Genomic DNA, 9304 nt, shown 5'->3' with positions numbered 1-9304 from the left:
TGTTCCCTTTCGGATTTAGAATCTGAGCAGAGCTTTTCAATAAAAAACAAAAAGAATAACCTGTGACATTCACTTCAAGCCGAATCTGTCCTCCACAGGACTCTCACCCTGAGGTTACTGGCCAATTTAACGGCGAAGAAGCAGTTCACTAGCTGTCCCCGACTGCCCCTTGGCCATTGTTAGAGTACGGTATGTGGTACAGTACGGCCAAATGCAGGACGTAGTATGGTGTAGTATGGTATAGTATAGTATGACTGAAGTTAGGCGGTACCTTTCTCTTTCTTGGTGTGTCTGTCTGTCTCCTGCTCTCCCTCGCTTTCTCTTCATCTGTTTCCCGTCTCTCTCTGCATCTCTGTTTCTCAATCTTTTCCCTTCTGTCTCTCTTCTCTTTTCTTCTCCCTCCTGCTCACACTCTATCTGACTGTCTCTCTCTATTTCTCTCTCTCTCCCCCTTTCTCTTCCTCTCTCTCTTCCTCTTTCTGCCTCTCTCCCCCTCTCTCTCTCTCTTCCCCTCCCTCTCTCTGCCTCTCTCCCCCCCTCTCTCTCCCTCTCTCTCTCTCTCTCTCTCCCTCTCTCTCTTCCTCTCTCTGCCTCTCTCCCCCTCTCTCCCTCTCTCCCCCTCCCTCTCTCTCCCTCTCTCTCCCTCTCTATCTCTCTCTCTGTCGCCTCAGTCCCTGCAGCTCACAGGCCATGCAGGAGCGGTGATGTGGAACAGCTGCTGATCACTGCAGAGAGTACAGTCTCTCCCAAGGCCAGGCCAGAGGCCATCAATTATACACATCTGCCCCCCCCCCCCTCCCCTAATCCCCCCCTCCAGAGTTTACACACACTCACACACACTGTTTCAGGAAAACAAAGCTTACCCTCAGAACAGCTGCCCCGCCCCTCGCTTGCTCGCATCACAGGCATACCTGGGTGAATCCCGGCACTGAGCCCCAGACAGGACGCAGGAAAACAATGTGGCGGCTCTAATTCTGTTAGCATGCACGCACACACGCGTACGTAGACACACACACACACACACACATGCACACACATGCGAACACACACACACACACGCACACACACACACCCATAAACATGTACACACATACACATACAGACACACACGCACGCATGCACACGCACACACAGAGACACTCATAGATACGTAGACACACACACAAAGGTCAACAGCCGGCTCTCATGTTGACTGACTGACACCGATGGAGCTCTTGGTCGTACGTCTCCCCCAATCGGCTGGCCCCCGCCAGACCAAAGTGCCCCTTCTCTTAGCGGAGGGGGGCAAGTACTGTAGCATTTCCAATTCAAGAGAGAAGAAGCTTTATGGATAAGTCACTGGGACCACCTCATTCATTTTCCTCTTCCAAATACTATTCTGGCTGGCCTCCCCAGGCCACAGACTGGCAACCCTGAGACTGAAACCCCCCACCCCCCCCCCCCCAGGCTACCTCCACGCCGTTCTGCTGCAAGTTTCCAGGGCAACAAAAAAAAAAAAACGTCCCAAAAACAGCAGCCATCGCGATCTGTTTTTTTTTTTTTTTTTTTTTTAACACATGGATGCTCAAGGAGGACTTTCTTTTTATAGGAGTTTTAGGGCCTTCACAGACATTCGGGTATTCACACTATGCTAATGAAGCTAGCGAGCTAACAACTCGGGATAAGCGCTAATCTCGCTGCCGCAGCTCCCAGGAGCGACGCTGTGGGTGAAACGCACCTTACGCAGGTAATTAACCTGCCGGCTGGCTGAGGGGAGAGCTCTCTCAGGTGTGTCATGGGACAGTGACAGCTGGAGGGATTTCAATTAACAGGTCCCAGGCCTGCTTATCTCTCTGTACCCCATTCTTTTGTTTTCCTCATAATTTGGAATTTGGAATTCCCAGTTGTATTTGAAAGACCACACCCACCCCCGCCGCCCCCCTCCCCCACCCCCATTAACTGCCAGTTTGGGAAAGCCCAGAACTCCTCTGAACAGCGTCCCACATGCTACCGCTAAAGTTCACAGCTAATTGTGTAGGACAAATGCACCGAAGAGCTGGTGCGTTGATCAAATCCAAATACATGAAATAGACTTGTTGGGGGAGGGGTGGGGTCGGGTGGGGTGGAGGGAGATTTTGCCAAAGTTCTAAATAAGAAACCAAAAAGCCAACATGGTTGAAATTCTTGCCCTCATGAGCTGCCCAACACTATGTTAAATGTCACACGATGCATGTGGCTTGAGGTTTGTGAGAGGGACTTCGGTTGTCTAATCAATCATGAGGGGGGGGGGGGGCAGGGAAATCCCCTCCCCCCCCCCGACTAAATGATGATATGTCCACTTAAGCACCTGAGTGCTGGTGCCGTGGGGGCTGGGTTACTGACCATGGGGAGTCTCACTGCACTGATGGATCTGTGTTCCAGCAGGACACACCAACAGCCCCCAAACCCCTTCTTTTAATACGAAAACCCATGTCTCCTGACATGCATCGAGAAGCTCCGAAGCTCTGTGCCTTCGCTGAGGAATGGCTTTAAAAAAAAAATGCACTGATAAGAAAACAATGACATGTCCTGTGTTAAATAAACTTGGATAGAGGACATTGCACTGTGCGAGAATGCTTTGGATTCATCTTGGATGAGTGTACGCCCTGTTTCAGTTAAATTAGCACTACACATTTTACTGTGTGGGCCAAACATTCCAACAAGGCAATACGTCCGTACAGTTACATTTGCGACAACACTTGCGATATTTAATGACCTCAAAACTAACACTACAAAGCAGGTGACTTAGCAATTAGGCTGTGATGTTTCTCCACACCAGTCTAACAGGATCCCTTCAGTCTGCAAAGCTAATGTAAACACTTTGAATGAAAAACATTCAGACTAAGCTAGGAGTCAGCAACAAGGTGTTAGTGAGCAGGTGAGCAGATCCACAGATCACAGTCCACAGAGTTTCCCCTGTCGGGTCATTCCGTACGACCGTCCACCCACACCTGGACCTACCGTTAAAAAGCAGCTGGATCCAAAAGCTCTCCTCCCTCTCCTCGACGACTCGACCTCGTGCCCTTCCACCCAAAGTTCCACGGCCGAGGCGACCCCAAAAACCAGAGCTTCCAAAAAAAAACCCTGTAGAGCGCGATGGGGGCGCACCCAACCTAACGCGCTCACCGCCTCACACGCGGTCCACGCTGGCCCGTTCCACGCTGGCCCGTTCCTCGCCAAAGAAACAAGCGCCTTTCTAGCCCCCCACCCCCCTCCCTCCTCCCTCTCTCTCTCTCTCCTCGGGCCTTTAAACGGATGGCCCAGTACGAATGCGCTCCAGTCCTTCTCCCCCCCTTCCTTCACGCCCTGGGCTCAGACTGCTCTCCGTACGACCGCTGGCTCTATTAGCTCCACGATTGTTTGTCTAAAATGGCAGGCAGACTTCCCCCTATTATTTTCCCAACTTAGTTTTCCTGCCTCCGTAGGACTGTTTTTCCCTATTTCTGCGGGCTAAAAATAGGGCCCCCCAGCGCAAGGTAAACTGGAACAGAGCGCGCCCGGAAATGTGTCACAATAAGAATGGGGTGGGGGGGTTGGGGTGGGGGGGGTTGGGGGGTTGCTGGTTGTGTTTTCCTCTGGATGTGTGTGTGTGTGTTGCAGTGACAGCCGGCATGAATCTGCTATTCCTTTCCTCTCTCTCTTCCCTTTCTCTCTCCCATGCCTTCTGCTAGTCTTTCCCAATAACCAGCTGTTGTCCAGGAGGTGGTGGACGTGGTGGACTGGATAAAACTTTATTTATAAACCAAACTCAATGTGTTATTTATTTTTTACCACGACGCGTTTTGACATTTCGCCCCGTGAATGGGGACTTGCAGGAAATGAGAAACTTCCCCAGTGAGATCCTGAAGCAATACAATTTACCACGGGCCAACAGGCCAATTTTCACCCAGAACTGAAACGGTATTATCTTGCCGTGAAAAAAAAGTGTGCTTCCAGCAGTGTGGGCCTCAGATTTCAACTCACAGTAATAACATGGGGAGGGGGGGGGGGTTTGAGGTTGCTCAGGTACGGTAGCAACCAGGAGATATAATGTTACGGGGATTTTTTTGTTTTGTTTTTGTTGTTTTGGAACTTCCAATCCTATCCCATCCCTGCAGCATCCACCATCAATTCGGGAGAGAGTAAACTACAAGCCCACGTCAATGTACCTGCATGCAGCCATTTTGTGCCTCTTTGTGCTGTGAAGTTTGATAGCGGAGCAGTACAGCTTTAGCGGTAGGGGACTGCAGAGATAAACTAGCCGCAGGCACCTGATGACTAAAAACCTCTCTCATTGGAGGAGGTTGCGTCGAATATGTGTCACCCGTGGGACTCCTGGCCACAGGGGGCGCTGTCACGGTCAGGACCATGAGACATACCATTACCAAATGCATCAACAGGACACACCACTTGGGTGCCACCCCTCCTCTATGAGGAGAGACCTCCTTTTCACCACCACATCGTTTCCCAATTAGTAGCAAATGAGTGCTCTGGAACATAAGGAAATCTGCCCCAATTTAGCCCATTTGTCCATTTTTCTTCGCGAAAAAACACAAGAGATGAAGGAGCCTCTCACAAATCAGAGAGAAAACAAAAACAGTTTAACAAGCTCACTCAGAGAGTCGCGGCTCTCATTGGCCAGGGCCCGTTCCAATCAGGACCGTTACAGGCATGCAGACCATAATACCCCCCATCTCCCGTGACGATGATACCGACAACACCGTTGCCCATTGGGCGGAGAAGGTGCCGTACTCTACAATAAGCCTCGCTTTGATTCGCCGGTCAGCTTGGGGTTTGTGTCACGCATGCCTGCAGTTGCCCCCCCCCCCCCCACCCACCCATCCCCCACCCCCCCCCCAGTTCTGAAACGATGCACGCCATTGTTATGTCTCCTCGGGAGTCCAGCCTCCCCCCCAAAATATCACCGAAACAAAAACAATGATGCCATATCCTGCTGGAGATTGGTTCCCGGATTGTGCCTGGCCCAGGGAAGTAGTGCATCAGAAGCTTCTAGAACATTGCCTGCTTCAAAAAAAAAAACTAAACAAAAAAAAGAAAAAAGAAAAAAAAATCACGTTCTGTTGTCTCTCTCTCTTGCTAGAGCAGGAAACGGAAGCCTGCTTCCAATGCTTGCTCCAGTAAAAAAAAAAAAAAAAAAAAGAACAAAAAGAGAACACCAACCGAAACGGCACGTACGAAGCAGAATCAGAACAATAACACAATAACACGCATAGTTACAATCAAAAGTTATGCCCACTTGATTTATGTACATTATGTAATACTGCACCTCTGTGGTACAATAGCTATGAGCTGGACCATTTTCCCAGATTTATGAGATGACAAAAATCTTTGCCTTGCCAGAGCCTTCACCTTCTTTGAGGGGGAAAAAAAACCATGAAAATGTAAAAAAAAAAAAAAAAAAAACTAACAAAAAAAAAATAATAATAATAATTTATTATTATTATTGGCTAAAGTTATGGACAGTAGAATAGTCCAAGGCCTACGGGATTCCCATTAGAGTGAATGTGACTGAAGGAAATGCTCTCAGTGCCGGTAGAATGTGAGACTGTCCAGCATTTTAGGGAAGGACATTATCCAGTTTGGTAGTGTGATTGCTCAACCTGAGGGAGGTTCACTACTCAGTAATGAAGGCCAATGATAATGAAGGTCGTTGATAATGAAAGCCAATGATAATGGAGGCCAATGGTAATGGAGGTCAATGGCAATGAAGGCCAATGATAATGAAGACCAATGATAATGATAGTCACTGATAATGAAAGCCAATGATAATGGAGGCCAATGGTAATGAAGGCCAGCTTCTTCTGTTCTGTACTCCGATGTTCCTCCACAAATCACTACTGCGGCAGAACGGCTATTCGTCACATCACATTATTTCAGATTTTACTGGGAAAAGTGGCTCTGTGTGGTAAACAAAGAACTTTACAAGTTTCAACGGAGCAATTTACGGCCAGTAGATGTGATCTAAATGACACATGCCGCAATCATTTCTCAGGAAAGTGTGAAATGTTTTGGGAAAAGGGTTTGCTCTGGGTGCACAGCGTTACTTCCCTGTTCGGTCTCATGAATCCTACGACAGGAAGCACCACTCTGCCCCTGGCCTTGCACAGGTGGCAGCTACTTGTTTTGGCTGGTACTTTGTCTCTCTCTCTCTCTCTCTTTCTCTCTCTCACACGCACATGCATGCGCACACACACACGCACACACACACACACATTTCAGACAAATGGCATGGCTTGTAGGCAACACCGTTTGACCCTGATACAGTACAACTTCTAAAGGTTGTACCGTATGTCACAAACGCAGTCCAATTCATTTAATAAAATAACCAGCACAAAAATCATGTTAAATTCCAACATTTAACATGATTTTTATGCTGGTCCAAGTTTACAAAAACTACAACTCCAATCAGTTGTTGAATTACATCGTCGTACAGTAGCATCACTACTCTAGAAAAACAAGAAAAGGTAAAAACCTAGTATATGGCTGGACGGTGTATGGGTGTGCGAAATTGTCGTCCGGCCGACCAATGGTGTAACTTCATAACTCGGCCGACCAATGGTGTAACTTCATCACTCAGTCACTCAGTCACAGACATTCGTGTTTATAGGGCTGGTCCCGCTGTTGCGGTCCAGCCAAAACGAAGCAAAGTGCGATATTCGCCTTGCGAACAGAAGCAGGTTATCCTGGCTGAATTCGTTCAGAGCAGGCCACTCTTTGCCCTCGCTCACATCGGTGTCCTTACGGTAGAGAGAGAGAGAGAGAGAGAGAGATGGAGAGAGCGAGAGAGAGAGAGAGAGATATTGAGTGAGTGAGTGAGAGAGAGAGAGAAGCGACAGTAAATAGGTGAGCCCTGGGGGGATTGGCCACTCCGGAGGACAGTAAAGTGCTTTCTGCTGTTCGGTACTGTCTGACTGCGCTGCCCCCGCCCCCCCCCCCCCCCCAGGGGGGGGCAAGCTACAGTCGTATTTCCCTGTGGAGAGGTGGTGGAAATCCTGCATGTGACTCATCATGCAACTGAAAAATACATAACACTCTTCAGTTCCATATCTTTGAATGAGCACATTGAACATCTGGGCTGTGTTGACAGCCGTATTTAGAGAAAACCACCAGTTACAGCAAACGCTGCCAACTTTACATTGAGCCAGTCACATACGGAGTTCATTTCAGTGAAGTTCCTCAGTGGTATGATGGGTAATAAAATATAAGCATGTCAATATTGAGTAATCCCAATCATAGTCAGTGGAATCCTCACCATTATCAACAATCACACTGTCACACACATCTTTATCTCCCTGTTCATTACTGTGTCTCTTGCTCTGAGCTCTGTGTCCTCCAGTTTTCCTTATTTCGGGCTGGGCCCAGTGAAGTAGTCTGGGTAATGGAGTCCCTTATTGTAACATCTTTATCAGCATCATCATCCTCCCCCATCATCATGACTGATTCTGACCTTTCACAGCTGAAGCTGATTTCACAGCTGAAGCTGATTTTACGAGCTGTGCCTACACAGTGCATTTAAACAGTGCCCATGTTCCAGGGCCCATGACAGCAACCTGTTTGAAACATCGACTGCCTTTCCCATATTTTACATGAATAAAAGCACGACCGATGTTCTCTTCTGGGAGTTCCACTCCCGTCATACCCTAAAATTTTTGGCCTTTTTGGAGTCCCTCTTGAGCAAAAAATTTTTTAGCAAAAATGTGTCCAAAATGAACGTGACACTTTCTGAGGAGGACAGTATATACTCCGGATGCACAAAATTAAAAAACCAACCCAATAAAGACCGCCAATCATCAACAACATTGTCCAAAGAAAATACATATTGGATCATGCGCAGGGCAGAAACGCACACACATGCATGCAGTGCCACACACACACACACTTAAACACGGTCCCACACATGAACACATACAGCACATGCGCACCCATATAGTTGTACACATGGGCACACACACACACAAAAATCTGTTCTTTAAATTGCTGTGAAGTCATCAGTATTTTCTTCCTGAAAGCACATAATAGATATACTGTACATTAATGTTTGATAAAGAAGATATCTATGCGTGTGCGTATAAAATCATTAGCGACATACATTGTCAACTATGCTTAGTCCTCCAGTATGTGCATATTCTTTGTTGCTACAAAGGAAAATGATCATACAGGATAAAATAAATAAATCATATTCAAGTCTTTTCACCTTAATGCTCCTGAGGAGAAAATCCCAACTTTTTAAACATGTATGATTCATCAATGCAACACAGCAATTGTGACTACAGAAAAGACACTATGAAAGGCGGATCTATGAAAGAGAGAGTGAGAAAACGAAAGAAACAAGATTAAACTGCAGATAAGAACGGACAGGAGTGAGAAAGTGTGAGTATGAAAAACAGAAGCGTAAAACCAGCAATCATGAAGAACCACCTGTTACATACAGGCCCGATCCTCTCCTTCTCCCTCCATCCCCCAAGCACCTCCCTGCTCAGCCCCCAGGCCCAATTCTGCTCTGTTAAAACCCCGTGGACGGGCAAACTCAGGACGGGCAGCAACCCTCCACTCCCAGAATCCCTCAGTGATGCAACGACCAGTCAAGCGATACCGAACCGAACCTCACCCCCTCCCCTCCCCTCCAAACACACCCCCACACATTCTGAGCAGGACCTCGATTGGCACGTACCTCAGGTTCACCCAGCAGCCAGCCCTCAACATGGGGTCTCACTCCCTCTCCCCGTCAGCTCGTCCCCTGCACCCTGCCTCGCTCTCTCTCTCTCTCTCGCTCTCTCGCTCTTCGTCCTCCCCCTCTCCCTCGCTCTGTGGCCAGCGACCGGAGCAGACACCCCTGAGTCCCTGCTGCTCCTTGTGCTGCTCCTATCTGCACACTAAAAATAGCCCCGGACTTTACTGGAAACAAGAGCTCAGTGCTCACACGCTCTGCAAATAACAATCTGTTTTAACTGTGCGGGGAGGACAAGGAGAGAGGGGAGGGGGTGCGGGGTGGGGGGCGAGGGGGGGAAGCGTGTGTGTTGTGCTCGTGAGAGAGGGACAGGGTGGGAAGAGAGAGGGTAGAGTGAGTGAGAGAGAGAGAGAGAGTGTGTGTGTGTGTGTGCAAGGTGGGGGGCGGGACGACGAGAGAGAGAGCGTGAGTGCATGTGTGCGACAGAGTAGTAGAAAGTGTGAGTTTTTGTGGGAGAGAGAGCGTGTGGGTCTGTGTGTGTGTGTGTGTGTATGCGCATGTCTGTGTGTGTGTGTATGCGCATGTGTGTGTGTGTGTGTGTGTGTGTGTATGTCTGTG

Source organism: Anguilla anguilla, chromosome 18 (assembly GCF_013347855.1).
Source record: "Anguilla anguilla isolate fAngAng1 chromosome 18, fAngAng1.pri, whole genome shotgun sequence".
NCBI lineage: Eukaryota > Metazoa > Chordata > Actinopteri > Anguilliformes > Anguillidae > Anguilla > Anguilla anguilla.
The sequence above is the reverse complement of the archived record's forward strand: the minus strand, read 5'-3'. Positions refer to the sequence as shown.